Source organism: Hyperoodon ampullatus (genome assembly GCF_949752795.1).
Source record: "Hyperoodon ampullatus genome assembly, contig: SUPER_X_unloc_1, whole genome shotgun sequence".
Lineage (NCBI taxonomy): Eukaryota > Metazoa > Chordata > Mammalia > Artiodactyla > Ziphiidae > Hyperoodon > Hyperoodon ampullatus.
The window spans coordinates 3,618,802-3,644,729 of NW_027641097.1; positions in this window are offsets into that span (position 1 = coordinate 3,618,802).

Sequence of the window (25,928 nt, forward strand, 5' to 3'; positions counted from 1 at the left end):
GAGCATTGTGAATGAAAAGTTCATGGAGCATTATGGTGAAAAATTTCACAGAGCCCTGTGATGGCGAGGGCATGGACCATTTGGACGCCAAAGGTCATGAAGCATTGTGATGACTGGAATCACGGAGCATTGTGATGACAAGGGCATGGAGCATTGTGATGACTGGGGCATGGAGCATTGGTCTGACAAGTTTCATGGATTATTGAGATGACAGTGGGCATGGCGCATTGTGATGACAAGGGCATGCAGCATTGTTATGAGAATGTCATGGAGTACTGTGCAGACAGGTGTCTGGGATCATTGTGATGATATATGTCTTGGTGCATTCTGATGACAATGGCATGGAGCATTGTGAAGCCAAGTATCATGGAGGATTGTGATGACAAAGGTACTGGAGCATTGTGATGACAAGGGCTTGGAGAATTGTGATGACAAGATCATGTAACATTGTGATGAGAAGTGTCATGGAGCATTGTGATGGCAAGACCGTGGAGCACTATGATGAGAAGACCATGGATAATTGTGATGTCGAGTGTCATGCAGCACTGTAATGACAAGGGGCATGGAGCATTGTGATGACAAGGGTCGTGGAGCATTCTGATGACAAGCTTGTGGAGTAATGTGATGACAATGGCATGGAGCATTGTGATGTAAAAGGCATGGAGGCTTTTCATGACAGCGTTCAAGGAGCATTCTGACGACAAGTGTCAGGGAGCATTGTGATGACAAGTGTATTGAGCATTGTGATGACAAAGGTCATGGAGCATTGTGATGACACGGGCATGGAGTATTGTGATGACAGGCATCATGGAGCGTTGTGATGACAAGTGTTGTGGAACAATGTGATCACAAGGGTTTGGAGCATTGTGATGACAGAGGTCATGGATCATTTTGATTTCAAGGAGCACGGAGCGTTGTGATGACAGGGATCATGGAGAATTGTGATGAGAAGATCATGGAGCATTGGGCTGAAAATGTTCATGGAGTATTGTGATGACAGGTGTCTTGGAGCACTGTGATAACAAGGGCATGGAGCATTGTGATGAGAAGGCCATGGAGCATTCTGATGACATGTGTCATGGATGTTTGTGATGAAAAGGGGAATGGAGCATTGTGATTACAGGGGTCTTTGAGCATTGTGATGAAAAGGGCATGGATCATTGTGATGAAAAAGGCATGGAGCCTTGTCAGGGCAGGGTTCAAGGAGCATACTCTGGACAAATGTCAGGGAGCATTGTGATGACAAGTGTATTGAGCATTGTGATGACAAAGTTCATGGGGCATTGTGATGAGAAGACCATGGTTAACTGTGATGAGGAGCGTCATGGGGCATTGTGATGACAAGTGTTATGGAACATTGTGATCACAAGTGTTTGGAGCATTGTGATGAGAGAAGTCATGGAGCATATTGATTTCGTTGTGATGACAATAGCATGAATCATTATGATGATAGGCATGGTGCATGGGATGACAGGGTTCTTGGAGCATTGAGATTAAAAGGGGCATGGAGCATTGTGATTACATGGGTCTTGGAGCATTGTGATGACAAGGGCATGGAGCATAGTGAATGAGAAGTCCATGGAGCATTCTGATGACATGTGTCATGGAGCTTTCTGATGACAATTGCATGGAGCATTGTGATTACAGGGTCTTGGAGCATTGTGATGAAAAGGGTCATGGAGTCTTGTGATGACAAGGCTGTGGATACTTGTGATGGCAGGTGTCATGGAGCATTGTTATGACAGGGGGAATGGAGCATTGTGATGACAAGGGCATGGAGCATTGGTCTGAAAAGTTTCATGGATTATTGTGATGAGAGTGGGCATGGAGCATTGTGATGACAAGCGTCATGGAGCTTTGTGATGACAACGGCATGGAGCAATGTGATGAGAGGGTTCATGGAGCATTGTGATGACAATGGCATGGAGCATTGTGATGCCCAGGGTTATGGAGCTTTGTGATGACAAATGTCATGGAGCATTCTGATGACAAGGGTGACGTGCATTGTGATGAGAAGCGCAGGGAGCATTGTGATGACAGGGTCATTGAGTAATTTGCTGAAAAGGGTCATGGAACATGTTGATTACAGTGGTTATGGAATATTGTGATGTCAGGGGTCATGGAGCTTTGTGATGAAATGTGTCATGGAGCATTTTGATTACAGGGGTTATGGAATATTGTGATGTCAGGGGTCATCGAACATTGTGATGATAAGTGCATGTAGCATTTTAATGACAGGGGTCATGGAACATTGTGATGACAGGGGTGATGGAGTATTGGAATGAATAGTGATGGAACATTGTGACATCAGTGGTGAGAGAGCATTTTGATGAGAAGTGCATGGAGCGCTGTAATGACAAGGTTTAAGCAGCATTGTGATGAAAAGGCTGTGGAGCATTGTGATGACAGGCACATGGCGCGTTGTGATGACGTGGGTCATGGAGTATTGTGCTGAGAAGCGCATGGAGCATTGTGATGACAAGGATCTTGGAGCATTGTGCTGAGAAAGGCATAGAGAATTGTGATGACAAGGGTCACAGAGCATTGTGATGAAAAGGTCATGGAGCATTGTGGTGACAAAGGTCACAGAGACTTGTGATGACGAGGGCATGGACCATTTTAATGAGAAAGGTCATGAAGCATTGTGATGACCGGAGTCACAGAGCATTGTGATGACAGGAGTCATGGAGCATTGTGATGACAAGGGCATGGAGCATTGTGATGACAGTGGCATGGAGCATTGGTCTTACAAGTTTCATGGATTATTGTGATGACAGTGGGAATGGCACATTGTGATGACAATGGTATGGAGCATTGTGATGACAAAGTCATGCAGTATTATGAAGACAGGTGTCAGGGAGCATTGTGAAGACCTAAGTCATGGCCCATTGTGATGACAATGGCATGGAGTATTGTGATTCCAAGTGTCATGGAGGATTGTGATGACCAAGGTAATGGAGCATTGTGATGACAAGGGCTTGGAGCATTGTGATGACAAAGGTCATGGAGCACTGTGCTGACAAGGGCATGGAGCATTGTGATGACAAGATTCATGGAGCATTGTGCTGAGAAAGGCATGGAGCATTGTTATGACAAGTGTCACAAAGCATTTTGATGAAAAGTTCATGGAGCATTGTGGTGACAAATGTCATAAAGCCTTGTGATGACGATGGCATGGACCATGGTGATGACCAAGGTCATGAAGCATTTTGATGAGTGGAGTCATGGATCATTGTGATGACAATGGCATGGAGCATTGTGATGACAGGGGCATGGATCTTTGTTTTGACAAGTTTCATGGATTATTGTGATGGCAATGGGCATGGCTCCTTGTTATGACAAGGGCATGGAGCATGGTGATGACAACGTCTTGCAGAATTGTGAAGACAGGTGTCAGGGAGCATTGTGATGACCTATGTCATGGACAATTGTGATGACAATGGCATGGAGCATTGTGATGCCAAGTGTCATGGAGGATTGTGATGACAAATGTAATGGAGCATTGTGATGACAAGGGCTTGGAGCTTTGTGATGACAAGGGCCATTGACAATTTTGATGACAAATTCGTGAAGCATTGTGATGACAAGCGCATGAAGCTTGCTATGACAGGGTTCATGGAGCATTGCAATGACAAGGGCATGGAGAATTTTGATGAAAAGTGCATATAAAATTGTGATGAGATGTGTCAAAGAGCGTTGTGATGACAAGGACGTGGAGAATACTGATGACCAGGGCATGGAGCATTGTGATGGCAAGACTGGGGAGCATTGTGATGTGTAGACCATGGATAATTGTGATGACGGGCGTCATGGAGCACTCTAGTGACAAGGGGCATGGAACATTGAGATAACTGGTGTCATGGATCATTGTGATGACAGGGGTCATGGAACATTTTGATGACAAGGTTCATGGAGCATTCGGAGGACAAGCTTGTGGAGTATTATGATGACAACTGCATGGAGCTTTGCGATGAAAAGGCCATTGAGCATTGTGATGACAAGGGCAAGGAGCAAAGTGATGAGAGTGTTCATGGAGAATTGTGATGACAATGGCATGGAGTATTGTGATGCCAAGGGTCATGGAGCTTTGTGATGACAAAGGTCATGGAGCATTTTGATGACAAGTGCGTGGTGCATTGTGATGAGAAGGGCAGGGAGCATTGTGATGACAGGGTCATGGAGCAATTTGATGAAAAGGGTCAGGGAACATTTTGATGACAGGGGTCATGGAACATTGTGATGTCAGTGGTCATGGAGCATTGTGATGATAAGGGCATGTAGCATTTTAATGACAGGGGTCATGGAACATTGTGATGACAGGGGTGAGGGAGTATTGTGATGACTAGTGATGGAACATTGTGATATCTGTGGTGAGAGAGCATTTAGATGAGAAGTGCATGGAGCATTGTGATAAAAAGGTTTATGGAGCATTTTGATGACAAGGTTGTGGACCATTGTGATGACAAGTGCATGGCACATTGTGATGACATGTGTTTCGGAGCATTGTGTTGAGAAGCACATGGAGCATTGTGATGACAAGGGTCATGGAGCATTTTGCTGACAAAGGCATGGAGCATTGTAATGACAAGTTTTACAGAGCATTGTGATGACGAGGGGATGGACCATTGTGTTGACAAAGGTCATAAATCATTGTGATGACTGGAGTCAAGGAACATTATGATGTGAGGGACAATGGAGCATTGTGATGACAAGGGCATGGAGCATTGTGATGACAGGGGAATGGAGCATTGGTCTGACAAGTTTCATGGATTATTGCTATGACAGTGGTCATGGAGCGTTGTGATGACAGAGGTCATGGGTCATTTTCATTTCAAGGACCATGGCACATTGTGATGACAAGGGCATCAAGCATTGTGAACCCAAGTTTCATCGAGGTTTTTTATGACAATGGGAATGGAGCATTGTGATGACAAGTTCATGAAGCATTTTGCTGACAAATGCATGGAACATTTTGATGACAAGGGTTATGGAACACTGTGATGACAAGCGTCACTGAACATTGTGATTACAGGGGTCATGGAGCATTGGGATAACAAGGGCATGGATCATTGTGATGACAAGGGTCATGGAGCATTTTGATGACAAGAGTCCCGGATCATTGTGTTGTCAGGGGTGATGGATCGTTGTGATGACTGTTGTCATGGAGCATTGTGATGACAGGGGTCATGGAGCATTGTGATGACAAGGGCATGGTGCATTGTGAATGAGAAGGCCATGAAGCATTCTGATGACATGCGTCATGGAGCTTTGTGATGACAAGGGCATGGAGCATTGTGATTACAGGGTCTTGGAGCACTGTGATGACAAGTGTCATGGAGTCTTGTGATGACAAGGCCGTGGAACCTTGTGATGGCAGGGGTCATGGAGCATTGTTATGACAGGAGTAATGGAGCATTGTGATGACAAGGGCATGGAGCATTGGTCTGAAAAGTTTCATGGATTATTGTGATGAGAGTGTGAATGGAGCATTATGATGACAAGGGGAGGGTACACTTAGATACATGGGTCATGGAGGATTGTAATGACAAGGGCATGGAGCATTGTGATGAGAAGGGCATCGAGCATTGTGATGACAAGAGTCTTGGAGCTTTGTGATGACAAGGGCATGGAGCAATATGATGAGAGGCTTCATGGAGCATTGTGATGACAATGGCATGGAGCACTGTGATGCCAAGGGTCATGGAGCTTTGTGATGACAAAGGTCATGTAGCATTTTGATGACAAGGGAATGGTACATTGTGATGATAATGGCATGTAGCATTGTGATGACTGGGGTCATGGAACATTGTGATGAAACGGGTTAGGGAGTATTGTGATGATTAGTGATGGAACATTGTGATATCAGTGGTGAGAGAGCATTTTCTTGAGAAGTGCATGGAGTATTGTGATGACAAGTTTTATGGTGCATTGTGATGACAAAGATGTGAAGCATTGTGTTGACAAGCGCATGGCACCTTGTGATGACATCGGTCATGGAGCAGTGTGCTGACAAGCTCATGGAGCATTGTGATGACAAGTGTATTGAGCATTGTGATGACAAATGTCATGGAGCATTGTGATGAGAAGACCATTGATAATTGTGATGACGAGCGTAATGGGGCGTTGTGATGACAACTGTTATGGAACATTGTGATCACAAGGGTTTGGAACATTGTGATGACGGAGGTCATGGAGCATTTTGATTTCATTGTGATGAAAATAGCATGAAGCATTATGATGATGGGCATGGATCATTGTGATGACAGGGTTCATGGAGCATTGAGATGAAAAGGGGCAAGGAGCATTGTGATTAAAGGGATCTTGGAGCATTGTGATGAGAAGGTCATGGAGCATTGGGCTGAAAATATTCATGGAGTATTGCGATGGCAGGGGTCATGGAGCATTGTGATGACAAGGGTCATGGAGCTCTGTGATGAAAAGCGTCATGGAGCATTCTGATTACAGGGGTCATGGAGCATTGGGATGACAGGGTTCATGGGGCATTGGTCTGATAAATTTCTTGGATTATTGTGATGACAGTGGGCATGGCGCATTGTGATAAAAAGGGCATGAAGCATGTTATGACAAGGTCATAGATTATTGTGAAGACAGGTGTCAGGGAGCATTGTGGTGACATATGTCATGATCCATTGTGATGACAATGGCATGGAGCACTGTGATGCCAAGTGTCATGGAGAAATGTGATGACAAATATAATGGAGCATTGTGATGACAAGGGCTTGGAGCCTTGTGATGACAAGGGTTATGGAGCATTGTGATGACAAGGGAATGGATCATTGTGATGACAAGTGTCATGGAGCATTTTGATGACAAGAGTCCAGGATCATTGTGTTGTCAGGGGTCATGGATCGTTGTGATGACAGTGGTCATGGAGCACAGTGATGACAGAGTTCATGGGGCATTGTGAAGTGAAGGTCGTGGAGCATTGGGCTGTAAATATTCATGGAGTATTGTGATGACAGGGGTCATGGAGCATTGTGATGACAAGGTTCATGGAGCATTCGGACAACAAGCTTGTGGAGTATTATGATGACAATTGCATGGAGCATTGTGATGAAAATGCCATTGAGCATTGTGATGACAAGGGCAAGGAGTAATGTGATGAGAGTGGTCATGGAGCATTGTGATGACAATGGCATGGAGTATTGTGATGCCAAGGGTCATGGACCTTTGTGATGACAAAGGTCATGGAGCATTGTGATTACAGGGGTCTTGAAGCATTGTGATGATAAGGGCATGGATCATTGTGATGAAAATTGCATGGAGCCTTGTCATGACAGGGTTCAAAGAGCATACTGATGAGAAGTGTCAGGGAGCATTGTGATGATAAGTGTATTGAGCACTGTGATGACAAAGATCAAGGAGCATTGTGATGAGAAGACCATTGATAATTGTGATGACCAGCCTCATGGGGCATTGTGATGACAAGAGTTATGGAACATTGTGATCACAAGGGTTTGGAGCATTGTGATGACAGAGGTCATTGAGCATTTTGATTTCATTGTTATGACAATAGCATGAAATATTATGGTGATGGACACGGTGCATTGTGATGACAGGGTTCATGGAGCATTGAGATGAAAAGGGGCATGGAGCACTGTGATTACAGTGGTCTTGGAGCATTGTGATCACAAGGGCATGGAGCATTGTGATGAGAAGGCCATGGAGCATTCTGGTGACTTGCGTCATGTAGCTTTGTGATGACAAGGGCATGGAGCTTTTGATTAGAGGGGTCTTGGAGCATTGTGATGACAAGGTTCATGGAGGCTTGTGATGACATGGCCGTGGAACTTTGTGATGGCAGTGGTCATGGAGCATTGTTATGACAAGGGCACGGAACACGGTGATACATAGATCATGCAGGATTGTAATAACAATGTCATGTAGCATTGTGATGAGAAGGGCATCTAGCGTTGTGATGACCAGCCTCATGGAGATTTGTGATGACAAATGCATGGAGCAATGTGATGAGAGTGTTCATGGAGCATTGTGATGACAATGGAATGGAGCATTGTGATGCCAAGTGTCATGGAACTTTGTGATGACAAAGGTCATGGAGCATTTTGATCACAAGTGCGTTGTGCATTGTGATGAGAAGTGCAGGGAGCATTGTGATGACATGGGTTATGGAGCATTGTGCTTACACGCGCATTGAGCATTGTGCTGACAATGGTCATGGAGCATTGTGTTGACAATGGCATGGAGCTTTGTGATGACAAGGGTCACAGAGCACTGTGATGAATAGTTCATGGAGCATTGTGGTGACAAAGGTCACAAAACCTTGTGTGACGAGGTCATGGAACATTGTGATGACAAATGTCATGAAGCACTGTGATGACTGTAGTCACGGAGCATTGTGATGACAGTGTACTTGGAGCATTGTGATGCCAAGGGCATGGAGCATTGTGATGAGAAAGCCATTGAGCATTCAGATGACATGTGTCATGGAGCTTTGTGATGACAAGGGCAGGGAGCATTGTGATTACACGGGTCTTGCAGCATTGTGATGAAAAGGGAAAGGATCATTGTGATGAAAAAGGCATGGAGCCTTTTCATGACAGGGTTCATGGAGCATACTGATGACAAGTGTCAGGGAGCATTGTGGTGATAAGTGTATTGAGGATTGTGGTGACAAAGGTCATGGAGCATTGTGATGATTAAACCATTCATAATTGTGATGACGAGCATCATGGGGCATTGTGATGACAAGTATTATGGAACATTGTGATCACAAGGGTTTTTAACATTGTGATGACAGATGTCATGGAGCATTTTGATTTCATTGTGATGGCAATAGCATGAAATATTATGGTGATGGGCACGGTGCATTGTGATGACAGGGTTCATGGAGCATTGAGATGAAAAGTGGCATGGAACATTGTGATTACAGGGCTGTTGGAGCATTGTGATGACAAGGGCATGGAGCATTGTGATGACAAGGCCATGGAGCATTCAGATGACATGCCTCATGGAGCTTTGTGATGACAAGGGCATGGAGCATTGTAATTACAGGGGTCTTGGAGCATTGTGATGACAAGGGTCATGGAGCATTCGGACAACAAGCTTGTGGAGTATTATGATGACAATTGCGTGGAGCATTGTGATGAAAAGGCCATTGAGCATTGTGATGACAAGGGCAAGGAGCAATGTGATGAGAGTGTTCATGGAGCATTGTGATGACAATGGCATGGAGTATTGTGATGCCAAGGGTCATGGAGCTTTGTGATGACAAAGGTCATGGAGCATTTTGATGACAAGTGCGTGGTGCATTGTGATGAGAAGGGCAGGGAGCATTGTGATGACAGGGTCATGGAGCAATTTGATGAAAAGGGTCAGGAAACATTTTGATGACAGGGGTCATGGAACATTGTGATGTCAGTGGTCATGGAGCATTGTGATGATAAGGGCATGTAGCATTTTGATGACAGGAGTCATGGAACATTGTGATGACAGGGGTGAGGGAGTATTGTGATGACTAGTGATGGAACATTGTGATATCAGTGGTGAGAGAGCATTTAGATGAGAAGTGCAAGGAGCATTGTGATAAAAAGGTTTATGGAGCATTTTGATGACAAGGTTGTGGAGCCCTGTGATGACAAGTGCATGGCACATTGTGATGACATGTGTCTCTGAGCATTGTGTTGAGAAGCACATGGAGCATTGTGATGACAAGGGTCATGGAGCATGGTGCTGACAAAGGCATGGAGCATTGTGATGACAAGTGTTACAGAGCATTGTGATGACGCGGGGATGGACCATTGTGTTGACAAAGGTCATAATGCATTGTGATGACTGGAGTCAAGGAACATTATGATGTGAGGGGCAATGGAGCATTGTGATTACAAGGGCATGGAGCATTGTGATGACAGGGGCATGGAGCATTGGTCTGACAAGTTTCATGGATTATTGCTATGACAGTGGGCATGGCGTATTGTGATGACAGAGGTCATGGATCATTTTCATTTGAAGGACCATGGTGCATTGTGATGACAAGGGCATCAAGCAATGTGAACCCAAGTTTCATCGAGGATTTTGATGACAATGGGAATGGAGCATTGTGATGACAAGTTCATGAAGCATTTTGCTGACAAATGCATGGAACATTTTGATGACAAGGGTTATGGAACACTGTGATGACAAGCGTCACTGAACATTGTGATTACAGGGGTCATGGAGCATTGGGATAACAAGGGCATGGATCATTGTGATGACAAGGGTCATGGAGCATTTTGATGACAAGAGTCCCGGATCATTGTGTTGTCAGGGGTGATGGATCTTTGTGATGACTGTGATCATGGAGCATTGTGATGACAGGGGTCATGGAGCATTGTGATGACAAGGGCATGGAGCATTGTGATTACAGGGTCTTGCAGCACTGTGATGACAAGTGTCATGGAGTCTTGTGATGACAAGGCCATGGAACCTTGTGATGGCAGTGGTCATGGAGCATTGTTATGACAGGAGTAATGGAGCATTGTGATGACAAGGGCATGGAGCATTGGTCTGAAAAGTTTCATGGATTATTGTGATGAGAGTGTGCATGGAGCATTATGATGACAAGGGCAGGGTACACTTAGATACATGGGTCATGGAGGATTGTAATGACAAGGGCATGGAGCATTGTGATGAGAAGGGCATCGAGCATTGTGATGACAAGCGTCTTGGAGCTTTGTGATGACAAGGGCATGGAGCAATATGATGAGAGGCTTCATGGAGCATTGTGATGACAATGGCATGGAGCACTGTGATGCCAAGGGTCATGGAGCTTTGTGATGACAAAGGTCATGTAGCATTTTGATGACAAGGGAGTGGTACCTTGTGACGATAACGGCATGTAGCATTGTGATGACTGGGGTCATGGAACATTGTGATGAAATGGGTTAGGGAGTATTGTGATGATTAGTGATGGAACATTGTGATATCAGTGGTGAGAGAGCATTTTCTTGAGAAGTGCATGGAGTATTGTGATGACAAGTTTTATGGTGCATTGTGATGACAAAGATGTGAAGCATTGTGTTGACAAGCGCATGGCACCTTGTGATGACATCGGTCATGGAGCAGTGTGCTGAGAAGCTCATGGAGCATTGTGATGACAAGTGTATTGAGCATTGTGATGACAAATGTCATGGAGCATTGTGATGAGAAGACCATTGATAATTGTGATGACGAGCGTAATGGGGCGTTGTGATGACAACTGTTATGGAACATTGTGATCACAAGGGTTTGGAACATTGTGATGACGGAGGTCATGGAGCATTTTGATTTCATTGTGATGAAAATAGCATGAAGCATTATGATGATGGGCATGGATCATTGTGATGACAGGGTTCATGGAGCATTGAGATGAAAAGGGGCAAGGAGCATTGTGATTAAAGGGATCTTGGAGCATTGTGATGAGAAGGTCATGGAGCATTGGGCTGAAAATATTCATGGAGTATTATGATGGCAGGGGTCATGGAGCATTGGGATGACAAGGGTCATGGAGCTCTGTGATGAAAAGCGTCATGGAGCATTCTGATTACAGGGGTCATGGAGCATTGGGATGACAGGGTTCATGGGGCATTGGTCTGATAAATTTCTTGGATTATTGTGATGACAGTGGGCATGGCGCATTGTGATAAAAAGGGCATGAAGCATTGTTATGACAAGGTCATAGATTATTGTGAAGACAGGTGTCAGGGAGCATTGTGGTGACATATGTCATGATCCATTGTGATGACAATGGCATGGAGCACTGTGATGCCAAGTGTCATGGAGAAATGTGATGACAAATATAATGGAGCATTGTGATGACAAGGGCTTGGAGCCTTGTGATGACAAGGGTTATGGAGCATTGTGATGACAAGGGAATGGATCATTGTGATGACAAGTGTCATGGAGCATTTTGATGACAAGAGTCCAGGATCATTGTGTTGTCAGGGGTCATGGATCGTTGTGATGACAGTGGTCATGGAGCATAGTGATGACTGGGTTCATGGGGCATTGTGAAGAGAAGGTCATGGAGCATTGGGCTGTAAATATTCATGGAGTATTGTGATGACACGGGTCATGGAGCATTTTGATGACAAGGGAATGGAGCATTGTGATGAAAAGGTCATGGAGAATGTTGATGAGAAGGCAATGGAGCATTTTGAAGACATGCTTCATTAAGCATTGTGATGACAAGGGCATGGAGCATTGTGATTACAGGGGTCTTGGAGCATTGTGATGAAAAGTGCAAGGATTATTGTGATGAAAAATCCATGGAGCCTTGTCATGACAGGTTTCAAGGAGCATATTGACGACCATTGTCTGGGAGCATTGTGATGACAAGTTTATTGAGCATTGTGATGACAAAGGTCATGGAGTATTGTGAATAAAATACCATGGATAATTGTGATGATGAGCGTCATGGGGCGTTGTGATGACAAGTGTTATGGAAGATTGTGATCACAAGGGTTTAGAGCATTGTGATGACAGAGGTCATGGAGCATTTTGATTTCATTGTGATGACAATAGCATGAAGCATTATGATGATGGGCATGGTGCACTGTGATGACAGGGTTCATGGAGCATTGAGATGAAAAGGGGCATGGAGCATTGTGATTACAGGTGTCTTTGAGCATTGCGATGACCAGGTCATGGAGCATTGTGATGAGAAGGTGAAGGCGCATTTTGATGACATGCGTCATGGAGCTTTGTGATGACAAAGGCATGGAGCATTGTGATTACAGGTGTCTTGGAGCACTGTGATGACAAGGGTCATGGAGCCTTGTGATGAGAAGGCCGTGGAACATTGTAATGGCAGTTTTTATGGAGCATTGTTATAACAGGGGTAATGGAGCATTTTCATGACAAGGGCATGGAGCATTGGTCTGAAAATTTTCATGGATTATTGTGATGAGAGGGGGCATGGAGCATTGTGATGACAAGGGCACGGAACACTGTGATACATGGGTCATGGAGGATTGTAATGACAAGCCTTGGAGCTTTGTGTTAAGAAGAGCATCGGGCATTGTGATGAAAAGCATCATGGAGCCTGTGATGACAAGGACATGTAACAATGTGATGAGAGGGTTCATGGAGCATTTTGATGACAATGGCATGGAGCATTGTGATGCCAAGGGTCACGGAGCTTTGTGATGACAAAGGTCATGGAGGGTTTTGATGACAAGGGCGTGGTGAACTGTGATGAGAAGGGCAGTGAGCATTGTGATGAAAGGGTCATGGAGCAATTTGATGAAAAGTGTCATGGGACATTTTGATGACAGGGGTTATGGAACATTTTGATGTCAGGGGTCAGGGAGCATTGTGATGAAAAGGGTCAGGGAGCATTGTGATGAAAAGGGTCATGGAGCATTGTGATGACAGGGGTCATGGAACACTGTGATGACAGGGGTGAGGGAGTATTGTGATGACAAGTGATGGAACATTATGATATCAGTGATGGGAGAGCATTTTGATGGGAAGTGCATGGAGCATTGTGACAACAAGGTTTATCGAGAACTGTGATGACAAGGTTGTGGATCATTGTGATGACAAGGGTCATGGAGCATTGTGCTGAAAAAGGCATGGAGCATTGTGATGACAAGTGTTACATAGCATTGTGATGACGAGGGGATGGACCATTGTGTTGACAAAGGTCATAAAGCATTGTGATGACTGGAGTCAAAGATCATTATGATGTGAGGGGCAATGGAGCATTGTGATTACAAGGGCATGGAGCATTGTGATGACAGGGGCATGGAGCATTGGTCTGACAAGTTTCATGGATTATTGCTATGACAGTGGGCATGGAGCATTGTGATGACAGAGGTCATGGATCATTTTCATTTCAAGGACCATGGTGCATTGTGATGACAAGGGCATCAAGCAATGTGAACCCAAGTTTCATCGAGGATTTTGATGACAATGGGAATGGAGCATTGTGATGACAAGTTCATGAAGCATTTTGCTGACAAATGCATGGAACATTTTGATGACAAGGGTTATGGAACACTGTGATGACAAGCGTCACTGAACATTGTGATTACAGGGGTCATGGAGCATTGGGATAACAAGGGCATGGATCATTGTGATGACAAGGGTCATGGAGCATTTTGATGACAAGAGTCCCGGATCATTGTGTTGTCAGGGGTGATGGATCGTTGTGATGACTGTTGTCATGGAGCATTGTGATGACAGGGGTCATGGAGCATTGTTATGACAAGGGCATGGTGCATTGTGAATGAGAAGGCCGTGAAGCATTCTGATGACATGTGTCATGGAGCTTTGTGATGACAAGGGCATGGAGCATTGTGATTACAGGGTCTTGGAGCATTGTGATGACAAGTGTCATTGAGTCTTGTGATGACAAGGCCGTGGAACCTTTTGATGGCAGGGGTCATGGAACATTGTTATGACAGGAGTAATGGAGCATTGTGATGACAAGGGCATGGAGCATTGGTCTGAAAAGTTTCATGGATTATTGTGATGAGAGTGTGCATGGAGCATTATGATGACAAGGGGAGGGTACACTTAGATACATGGGTCATGGAGGATTGTAATGACAAGGGCATGGAGCATTGTGATGAGAAGGGCATCGAGCATTGTGATGACAAGCGTCTTGGAGCTTTGTGATGACAAGGGCATGGAGCAATATGATGAGAGGCTTCATGGAGCATTGTGATGCCAAGGGTCATGGAGCTTTGTGATGCCAAAGTCATGTAGCATTTTGATGACAAGGGAGTGGTACATTGTGACAATAAGGGCATGTAGCATTGTGATGACTGGGGTCATGGAACATTGTGATGAAATGGGTTAGGGAGTATTGTGATGATTAGTGATGGAACATTGTGATATCAGTGGTGAGAGAGCATTTTCTTGAGAAGTGCATGGAGTATTGTGATGACAAGTTTTATTGTGCATTGTGATGACAAAGATGTGAAGCATTGTGTTGACAAGCGCATGGCACCTTGTAATGTCATCGGTCATGGATCAGTGTGCTGACAAGCTCATGGAGCATTGTGATGACAAGTGTATTGAGCATTGTGATGACAAATGTCATGGAGCATTGTGATGAGAAGACCATTGATAATTGTGATGACGAGTGTAATGGGGCGTTGTGATGACAACTGTTATGGAACATTGTGATCACAAGGGTTTGGAACATTGTGATGACGGAGGTCATGGAGCATTTTGATTTCATTGTGATGAAAATAGCATGAAGCATTATGATGATGGGCATGGATCATTGTGATGACAGGGTTCATAGAGCATTGAGATGAAAAGGGGCAAGGAGCATTGTGATTAAAGGGATCTTGGAGCATTGTGATGAGAAGGTCATGGAGCATTGGGCTGAAAATATTCATGGAGTATTGTGATGGCAGGGGTTATGGAGCATTGTGATGACAAGGGTCATGGAGCTCTGTGATGAAAAGCGTCATGGAGCATTCTGATTACAGGGGTCATGGAGCATTGGGATGACAGGGTTCATGGGGCATTGGTCTGATAAATTTCTTGGATTATTGTGATGACAGTGGGCATGGCGCATTGTGATAAAAAGGGCATGAAGCATTGTTATGACAAGGTCATAGATTATTGTGAAGACAGGTGTCAGGGAGCATTGTGGTGACATATGTCATGATCCATTGTGATGACAATGGCATGGAGCACTGTGATGCCAAGTGTCATGGAGAAATGTGATGACAAATATAATGGAGCATTGTGATGACAAGGGCTTGGAGCCTTGTGATGACAAGGGTTATGGAGCATTGTGATGACAAGGGAATGGATCATTGTGATGACAAGTGTCATGGAGCATTTTGATGACAAGAGTCCAGGATCATTGTGTTGTCAGGGGTCATGGATCGTTGTGATGACAGTGGTCATGGAGCATAGTGATGACTGGGTTCATGGGGCATTGTGAAGAGAAGGTCATGGAGCATTGGGCTGTAAATATTCATGGAGTATTGTGATGACACGGGTCATGGAGCATTTTGATGACAAGGGAATGGAGCATTGTGATGAAAAGGTCATGGAGAATGTTGATGAGAAGGCAATGGAGCATTTTGAAGACATGCTTCATTAAGCATTGTGATGACAAGGGCATGGAGCATTGTGATTACAGGGGTCTTGGAGCATTGTGATGAAAAGTGCAAGGATTATTGTGATGAAAAATCCATGGAGCCTTGTCATGACAGGTTTCAAGGAGCATATTGACGACCATTGTCAGGGAGCATTGTGATGACAAGTTTATTGAGCATTGTGATGACAAAGGTCATGGAGTATTGTGAATAAAATACCATGGATAATTGTGATGATGAGCGTCATGGGGCGTTGTGATGACTAGTGTTATGGAACATTGTTATCACAAGGGTTTAGAGCATTGTGATGACAGAGGTCATGTAGCATTTTGATTTCATTGTGATGACAATAGCATGAAGCATTATGATGATGGGCATGGTGCACTGTGATGACAGGGTTCATGGAGCATTGAGATGAAAAGGGGCATGGAACATTGTGATTACAGGTGTCTTGGAGCATTGCGATGACCGGGTCATGGAGCATTGTGATGAGAAGGTGAAGGCACATTTTGATGACATGCGTCATGGAGCTTTGTGATGACAAAGGCATGGAGCATTGTGATTACAGGTGTCTTGGAGCATTGTGATGACAAGGGTCATGGAGCCTTGTGATGAGAAGGCCGTGGAACATTGTAATGGCAGTTTTTATGGAGCATTGTTATAACAGGGGTAATGGAGCATTTTCATGACAAGGGCATGGAGCATTGGTCTGAAAATTTTCATGGATTATTGTGATGAGAGGGGGCATGGAGCATTGTGATGACAAGGGCACGGAACACTGTGATACATGGGTCATGGAGGATTGTAATGACAAGCCTTGGAGCTTTGTGTTAAGAAGAGCATCGAGCTTTGTGATGAAAAGCATCATGGAGCCTGTGATGACAAGGACATGTAACAATGTGATGAGAGGGTTCATGGAGCATTTTGATGACAATGTCATGGAGCATTGTGATGCCAAGGGTCACGGAGCTTTGTGATGACAAAGGTCATGGAGGGTTTTCATGACAAGGGCGTGGTGTACTGTGATGAGAAGGGCAGTGAGCATTGTGATGAAAGGGTCATGGAGCAATTTGATGAAAAGTGTCATGGGACATTTTGATGACAGGGGTTATGGAACATTGTGATGTCAGGGGTCAGGGAGCATTGTGATGAAAAGGGTCATGGAGCATTGTGATGACAGGTGTCATGGAACATTGTGATGACAGGGGTGAGGGAGTATTGTGATGACAAGTGATGGAACATTATGATATCAGTGATGGGAGAGCATTTTGATGGGAAGTGCATGGAGCATTGTGACAACAAGGTTTATCGATAACTGTGATGACAAGGTTGTGGAGCATTGTGATGACAAGGGTCATGGAGCATTGTGCTGACAAAGGCATGGAGCATTGTGATGACAAGTGTTACAGAGCATTGTGATGACGAGGGGATGGACCATTGTGTTGACAAAGGTCATAAAGCATTGTGATGACTGGAGTCAAGGAACATTATGATGTGAGGGGCAATGGAGCATTGTGATTACAAGGGCATGGAGCATTGTGATGACAGGGGCATGGAGCATTCGTCTGACAAATTTCATGGATTATTGCTATGACAGTGGGCATGGAGCATTGTGATGACAGAGGTCATGGATCATTTTCATTTCAAGGACAATGGCGCATTGTGATGACAAGGGCATCAAGCAATGTGAACCCAAGTTTCATCGAGGATTTTGATGACAATGGGAATGGAGCATTGTGATGACAAGTTCATGAAGCATTTTGCTGACAAATGCATGGAACATTTTGATGACAAGGGTTATGGAACACTGTGATGACAAGCGTCACTGAACATTGTGATTACAGGGGTCATGGAGCATTGGGATAACAAGGGCATGGATCATTGTGATGACAAGGGTCATGGAGCATTTTGATGACAAGAGTCCCGGATCATTGTGTTGTCAGGGGTGATGGATCGTTGTGATGAATGTGGTCATGGAGCATTGTGATGACAGGGGTCATGGAGCATTGTGATGACAAGGGCATGGTGCATTGTGAATGAGAAGGCCATGAAGCATTCTGATGACATGCGTCATGGAGCTTTCTGATGACAAGGGCATGGAGCATTGTGATTACAGGGTCTTGGACCACTGTGATGACAAGTGTCATGGAGTCTTGTGATGACAAGGCCGTGGAACCTTGTGATGGCAGGGGTCATGGAGCATTGTTATGACAGGAGTAATGGAGCATTGTGATGACAAGGGCATGGAGCATTGGTCTGAAAAGTTTCATGGATTATTGTGATGAGAGTGTGCATGGAGCATTATGATGACAAGGGGAGGGTACACTTAGATACATGGGTCATGGAGGATTGTAATGACAAGGGCATGGAGCATTGTGATGAGAAGGGCATCGAGCATTGTGATGACAAGCGTCTTGGAGCTTTGTGATGACAAGGGCATGGAGCAATATGATGAGAGGCTTCATGGAGCATTGTGATGACAATGGCATGGAGCACTGTGATGCCAAGGGTCATGGAGCTTTGTGATGACAAAGGTCATGTAGCATTTTGATGACAAGGGAGTGGTACATTGTGATGATAATGGCATGTAGCATTGTGATGACTGGGGTCATGGAACATTGTGATGAAACGGGTTAGGGAGTATTGTGATGATTAGTGATGGAACATTGTGATATCAGTGGTGAGAGAGCATTTTCTTGAGAAGTGCATGGAGTATTGTGATGACAAGTTTTATGGTGCATTGTGATGACAAAGATGTGAAGCATTGTGTTGACAAGCGCATGGCACCTTGTGATGACATCGGTCATGGAGCAGTGTGCTGACAAGCTCATGGAGCATTGTGATGACAAGTGTATTGAGCATTGTGATGACAAATGTCATGGAGCATTGTGATGAGAAGACCATTGATAATTGTGATGACGAGCGTAATGGGGCGTTGTGATGACAACTGTTATGGAACATTGTGATCACAAGGGTTTGGAACATTGTGATGACGGAGGTCATGGAGCATTTTGATTTCATTGTGATGAAAATAGCATGAAGCATTATGATGATGGGCATGGATCATTGTGATGACAGGGTTCATGGAGCATTGAGATGAAAAGGGGCAAGGAGCATTGTGATTAAAGGGATCTTGGAGCATTGTGATGAGAAGGTCATGGAGCATTGGGCTGAAAATATTCATGGAGTATTGTGATGGCAGGGGTCATGGAGCATTGTGATGACAAGGGTCATGGAGCTCTGTGATGAAAAGCGTCATGGAGCATTCTTATTACAGGGGTCATGGAGCATTGGGATGACAGGGTTCATGGGGCATTGGTCTGATAAATTTCTTGGATTATTGTGATGACAGTGGGCATGGCGCATTGTGATAAAAAGGGCATGAAGCATTGTTATGACAAGGTCATAGATTATTGTGAAGACAGGTGTCAGGGAGCATTGTGGTGACATATGTCATGATCCATTGTGATGACAATGGCATGGAGCACTGTGATGCCAAGTGTCATGGAGAAATGTGATGACAAATATAATGGAGCATTGTGATGACAAGGGCTTGGAGCCTTGTGATGACAAGGGTTATGGAGCATTGTGATGACAAGGGAATGGATCATTGTGATGACAAGTGTCATGGAGCATTTTGATGACAAGAGTCCAGGATCATTGTGTTGTCAGGGGTCATGGATCGTTGTGATGACAGTGGTCATGGAGCATAGTGATGACTGGGTTCATGGGGCATTGTGAAGAGAAGGTCATGGAGCATTGGGCTGTAAATATTCATGGAGTATTGTGATGACACGGGTCATGGAGCATTTTGATGACAAGGGAATGGAGCATTGTGATGAAAAGGTCATGGAGAATGTTGATGAGAAGGCAATGGAGCATTTTGAAGACATGCTTCATTAAGCATTGTGATGACAGGGTTCATGGAGCATTGAGATAAAAAGGGGCATGGAGCGCTCTGATTACAGGGGTCTTGGAGCATTGTGATGACAAGGGCATGGAGCATTGTGATGAGAAGGCCATGGAGCATTCTAATGACATGCGTCATAGATCTTTGTGATGACACGGGCATAGAGCATTGTATTACAGGGGTCTTGGAGCATTGTTATGACAAGGGTCATGGAGCCTTGGATGACAAGGCCGTGGAACATTTTGATGGCAGGGATCATGGAGCATTGTTATGACAGGGGTTATGGAGCATTGTGATGACAAAGCCATGGAGCATTGTAATGACAGGGGCCTGGAACTTTGGTCTGACAAGTTTCTTGGATTATTGTGATGACAGTGGACATGACACATTGTGATGACAAGGGCATGGAGCATTGTGATGACAAGGTCAGGGAGTATTGTGAAGACAGGTGTCAGGGAGCATTTTGATGAAATATGTCTTGGCCAATTGCGATGACAATTGCATGGAGCATTGTGATGCCAAGTGTCATGGAGGATTGTGATGACAAACATAATGGAGCCTTTTGATGACAAGGGTTTAGAGCATCGTGATGACAAGTGTCTTGGCGCATTGTGATGACAAGGGCATGGAGCATTGTGATGACAGGGGCATGGAACATTGGTCTGACAAGTTTCATTGATTATTGTGATGACAGTGGGCATGGCACATTGTGATGACAAGAACATGGAGCATTGTGGTTACAAAGGTCACAGAGCCTTGTGTGACGTGGGCATGGAACATTGTGATGACAAATGTCATAAAGCATTGTGATGACTGGAGTCACGGAGCATTGTGATGACAGGGTTCATGGAGCATTGTGATGACAAGGGCATAGATCACTGTGATTACAGGGCCATGGAACATTGGTCTGACAAGTTTCATGGATAATTGTGATGACAGTGGGCATGGCTCATTGTGATGACAAGGGCATGGAGCATTGGGATGACAAGGTCATGGAGTATTGTGAAGACAGGTGTCAGGGAACATAGTGATGACATATGTCATTGTCCATTGTGATGACAATGGCATGGAGCATTGTGATGCCAACAGTCATGGAGGATTGTGATGACAAAGGTAATGGAGCATTTTGATGACAAGGGTTTGGAGCACCATAATGACAAGGGTCATGGAGCATTGTGATGACAAGGGCATGGAGCATTGTAATGAAAAGGGCACGGAACACTGTGATACATAGATCATGAAGGAATGTAATGACAAGGTCATGGAGCATTGTGATGAGAAGTGCATCAAGCGTTGTGATGACAAGCCTCATGGAGATTTGTGATGACAAGCGCATGGTGCATTGTGATGACATGGGTCATGGAGCACTGTGCTGAAAGAGGCATGGTGCATTTTGATGACAAGTGTCACAGAGTATTGTGATGAAATGTTCATGGAGCATTGTGGTGACAAATGTCACAGAGCCTTGTGTGAAAATGGCATGGACCATTGAGATGACAAAAGTCATGAAGCATTGTGATGACTGTAGTCACGGAACATTGTGATGAGAGTGGTCATGGAGCATTGTGATGGCAGTGTTCATGGGGCATTTTGATGAGAAGGTCATGGAGCATTGGGCTGAAAATATTCATGGAGTATTGTGATGACAGGGGTCATGGGGTATTTTGATGACATGGGAATGGAGCATTGTGATGAAAAGGGCATGGAGCATACTGAAGACATGTGTCATGAAGCTTTGTGATGACAATGGCGTGGAGCAATGTGATTCCAGGGGTCTTGGAGCATTGTGAGGAAAAGGGCCTGGATCCTTGTGTTGAAAAATGCATGGAGCCTTGTCATGACAGGGTTCAAGGAGCATACTGATGACAAGTGTCAGGGAGCATTGTGATGACAAGTGTATTGAGCATTGTGATGACAAAGGTAATGGAGTACAGTGAATAGAAGCCCAAGGATAACTGTGATGATGAGCATCATTGGGCGTTGTGATGACAAGTGTTATGGAACATTGTGATCACAAGTGTTTGGAGCATTGTGCTGACAGAGGACATGGAGCATATTGATTTCATTTTGATGACAATAGCATGAAGCATTATGTTGATGGGCATGGTGCATTGTGATGACACGGTTCATGTAGCATTGAGATGAAAAGGGGCATGGAGCATTGTGATTACAGGTGTCTTGGACCATTGTGATGACAAGGGCATGGAGCATTTTCATGACAAGGTCATGGAGTATTGTGCAGAGAGGTGTCAGGTAGCACTGTGATGACATGTCATTGTCCATTGTGATGACAATGGCATGGAGCATTGTGATACCAAGTGTCATGGAGGATTGTGATGACAAAGGTAATGGAGCATTTTGATGACAAGGGCTTGGGACATGGTGATGAGAAGCGTCATGGAGCATTTTGATGACAAGGGCTTGGAACATTGTGATGCCAAGGGTCATGGAGCATTGTGATGACAAGGGCATGGAGAATTGTGATGACAAGGGTCATTGAGAATTTTGATGACAACGTCATGAAGCATTGTGATGACAAGCGCATGGAGCTTGCTATGACAGTGGTCATAGAGCATTGCGATGACAAGTGCATGGAGAATTGTGATGACAAGATCATGTAACATTGTGATGAGAAGTGTCACGAAGAATTGTGATGACAGGGACGTGTAGAATTCCAATGACTTGGGACATGGAGCACTGTGATGAACAGGGCATGGAGAATTGTGATGGCAAGACCGTGGAGCATTGTGATGAAAAGACAATGGATAATTATGATGAAGAGCGTCATGGATCACTGTAATGACAAGGGGCATGGAGAATTGTGATGACTGGTGTCATGGAGAACTGTGAAGAGAAGGCCATGGAGCATTCTGATGACATGTGTCATGGATCTTTGTGATGACAGGGGCATGGAGCATTTTGATGACAGGGGCATGGAACATTGGTCTGACTAGTTACATGGATTATTGTGATGACAGTGGGCATGGCACATTGTGATGACAAGGGCATGGAACATTGTGATGACAAGGTCATGGAGTACTGTGAAGACAGGTGTCAGGGATAATTGTGATGACATATGTCATTGTCCATTGTGATGACAATGGAATGGAGCATTGTGATACCAAGTGTCATGGAGGATTGTGATGACAAAGGTATGGGAGCATTTTGATGACAAGGGCTTGGGACATTGTGATGACAAGCGTCATGGAGCATTGTGATGACAAGGGCATGGAGCATTGTGATGACAAGGGCTATTGAGTATTTTGATGACAACGTCGTGAAGCATTGTGATGACAAGCGCATGGAGCTTGCTATGACAGGGGTCATAGAGCATTTTGATGACAATTGCATGGAGAATTGTGATGACAAGATCATGTAACATTGTGATAAGAAGTGTCATGGAGCATTGTGATGACAAGGAAGTGGAGAATTATGATGACATGGGACATGGAGCATTGTGATGACCAGGGCATGGAGCATTGTGATGGCAAGACCGTGGAGCATTGTGATGAGAAGATCACGGATAATTGTGATGACGAGTGTCATGGAGCACTGTAATGACAAGGGGCATGTAGAATTGTAATTACAGGGGTCTTGGAGCACTGTGATGACAAGGGAATGGAGCATTGTGATGAGAAGGCCATGGAGCATTCTGATGATATGCGTCATGAATCATTGTGAAAGCAAGGGCATGGAGCATTGTGATTACAGAGGTCTTGGAGCACTGTGATGACAAGGGTCATGGAGCCTTGGATGACAAGGCCGTGGAACATTGTGATGGCATGTGTCTTGGAGCATTGTTAATGACAGGGGTAATGGAGAATTGTGATGACAAGGGCATGGAACGTTGGTCTGAAAATTTCATGGATTATTGTGATGAGTTTCGGCATGGAACATTGTGATGACTAGGGCACGGAACACTGTCATACATGTGTCATGGAGAATTGTAATGACAAGGGCATGGAGCATTGTGATGAGAAGAGTATCAAGCATTGTGATGACAAGCGTCATGGAGCATTGTGCTGAAAAGGGCATGGAGCAATGCGATGAGAGGTTTCATGTAGCATTGTGATGAAATGGCATGGTGCATTGTGATGCCAAGGGTCATGAAGCTTTGTGATGACAAAGTCATGGAGCATTTTGATGACAAGGTCGTGGTGCATTGTGATGAGAAGGGCAGGGAGCATTGTGATGACAGTGTCATGGAGCAAAATTGATGAAAAGTGTCATGGAACATTTTGATGACAGGGGTTATGGAACATTGTGATGTCAGGGGTCATGGAACATTTTGATGAAAAGGGTCATGGAGCATTCTGATGAAATGGTGCATGCAGCATTGTGATTACTGGGGTTTTGAAGCATTGTGATGACAAGGGCATGGATCATTGTGATGAGAAGGCAATGGAGCATTCTGATGACATGCGTCATGGAGCTTTGTGATGACAAGGACATGGAGCATTGTGATTACAGGGGTCTTGGAGCATTGTGATGAAAAAGGAATGGATCATTGTGATGAAAAATGCATGGAGCCTTGTCATGACACTGTTCAAGGAGCATACTGATGATAAGTGTCCGGGAGCATTGTGATGATAAGTGTATTGAGCATTGTGATGACAAAGGTCATGGAGCATTGTGATGAGAAAACAATGGATAATTGTGAAGACCAGGCTCATGGGGCATTGTGATGACAAGTGTTATGGAACATTGTGATCAGATGGGGTTGGTGCATTGTGATGACAGAGGTCATTGAGCATTTTGATTTCATTGTGATGAAAATAGAATGAAATATTATGGTGATGGGCACGGTGCATTGTGATGACAGGTTTCATGGAGCATTGAGATGAAAAGGGGCATGGAGCATTGTGATTACATGGGTGTTGGGGCATTTTGACGACAAAGGCATGGAGCATTGTGATGTGAAGGCCATGGAGCTTTCTGATGACATGCGTCATGGAGCTTTGTGATGACTAGTGAATGGAGCATTGTTATTACAGGGGTCTTGGAGCATTGTGATGACAAGGGTCATGGAGGCTTGTGATGACAAGGGAGTTGATCCTTGTGATGGCATTGGTAATGGAGCATTGTTATGACAGGTGTAATGGAGCATTGTGATGACAAGTGCATGGGGCATTGGTCTGAAAATTTTCATGGATTATTGTGATGAGAGTGGGCATGGAGCATTGTGATGACAAGGACACGGAACACTGAGATACATGTGTCATGGAGGATTGTAATGACAAGGTCATGGATCATTGTGATGACAAGGGCATGGAGCAATGTGATGAGATGCTTCATGATGCATTGTGATGACAATGGCATGGAGCATTTTGATGCCAAGGGTCATGGAGCTTTGTGATGACAAAGGTCATGGAGCATTTTGATTTCATTTTTATGACAATAGCATGAATCATTATGATGATGGGCATGGTGCATTGTGATGACACGGTTCATGGAGCATTGAGATGAAAAGGGCCATGGAGCATTGTGATTACAGCGGTCTAGGAGAATTGTGATGACAAGTGCATGGAGCATCGTGAATGAGAAGGCCATGGAGCATTCTGATGACAGGCTCATGGATCATTGGTCTGACAAGTTTCATGGATTATTGTGATGACTGTGGGCATGGCGTACTGTGATGACAAGGGCATGGAATATTGTGATGAAAAGGTCATGGAGTATTGTGAAGACAGGTGTCAGAGAGCACTGTGATGACATGTCATTGTCCATTGTGATGACAATGGCATGGAGCATTGTGATACCAAGTGTCATGGAGGATTGTGATGACAAAGGTAATGGAGCATTTTGATGACAAGGGCTTGGGACATTGTGATGAGAAGTGTCATGGAGCATTGTGATGACAAGGGCTTGGAACATTGTGATGACAAGGGTCATGGAGCATTGTGATGACAAGGGCATGGAGAATTGTGATGACAAGGGCCATTGAGAATTTTGAT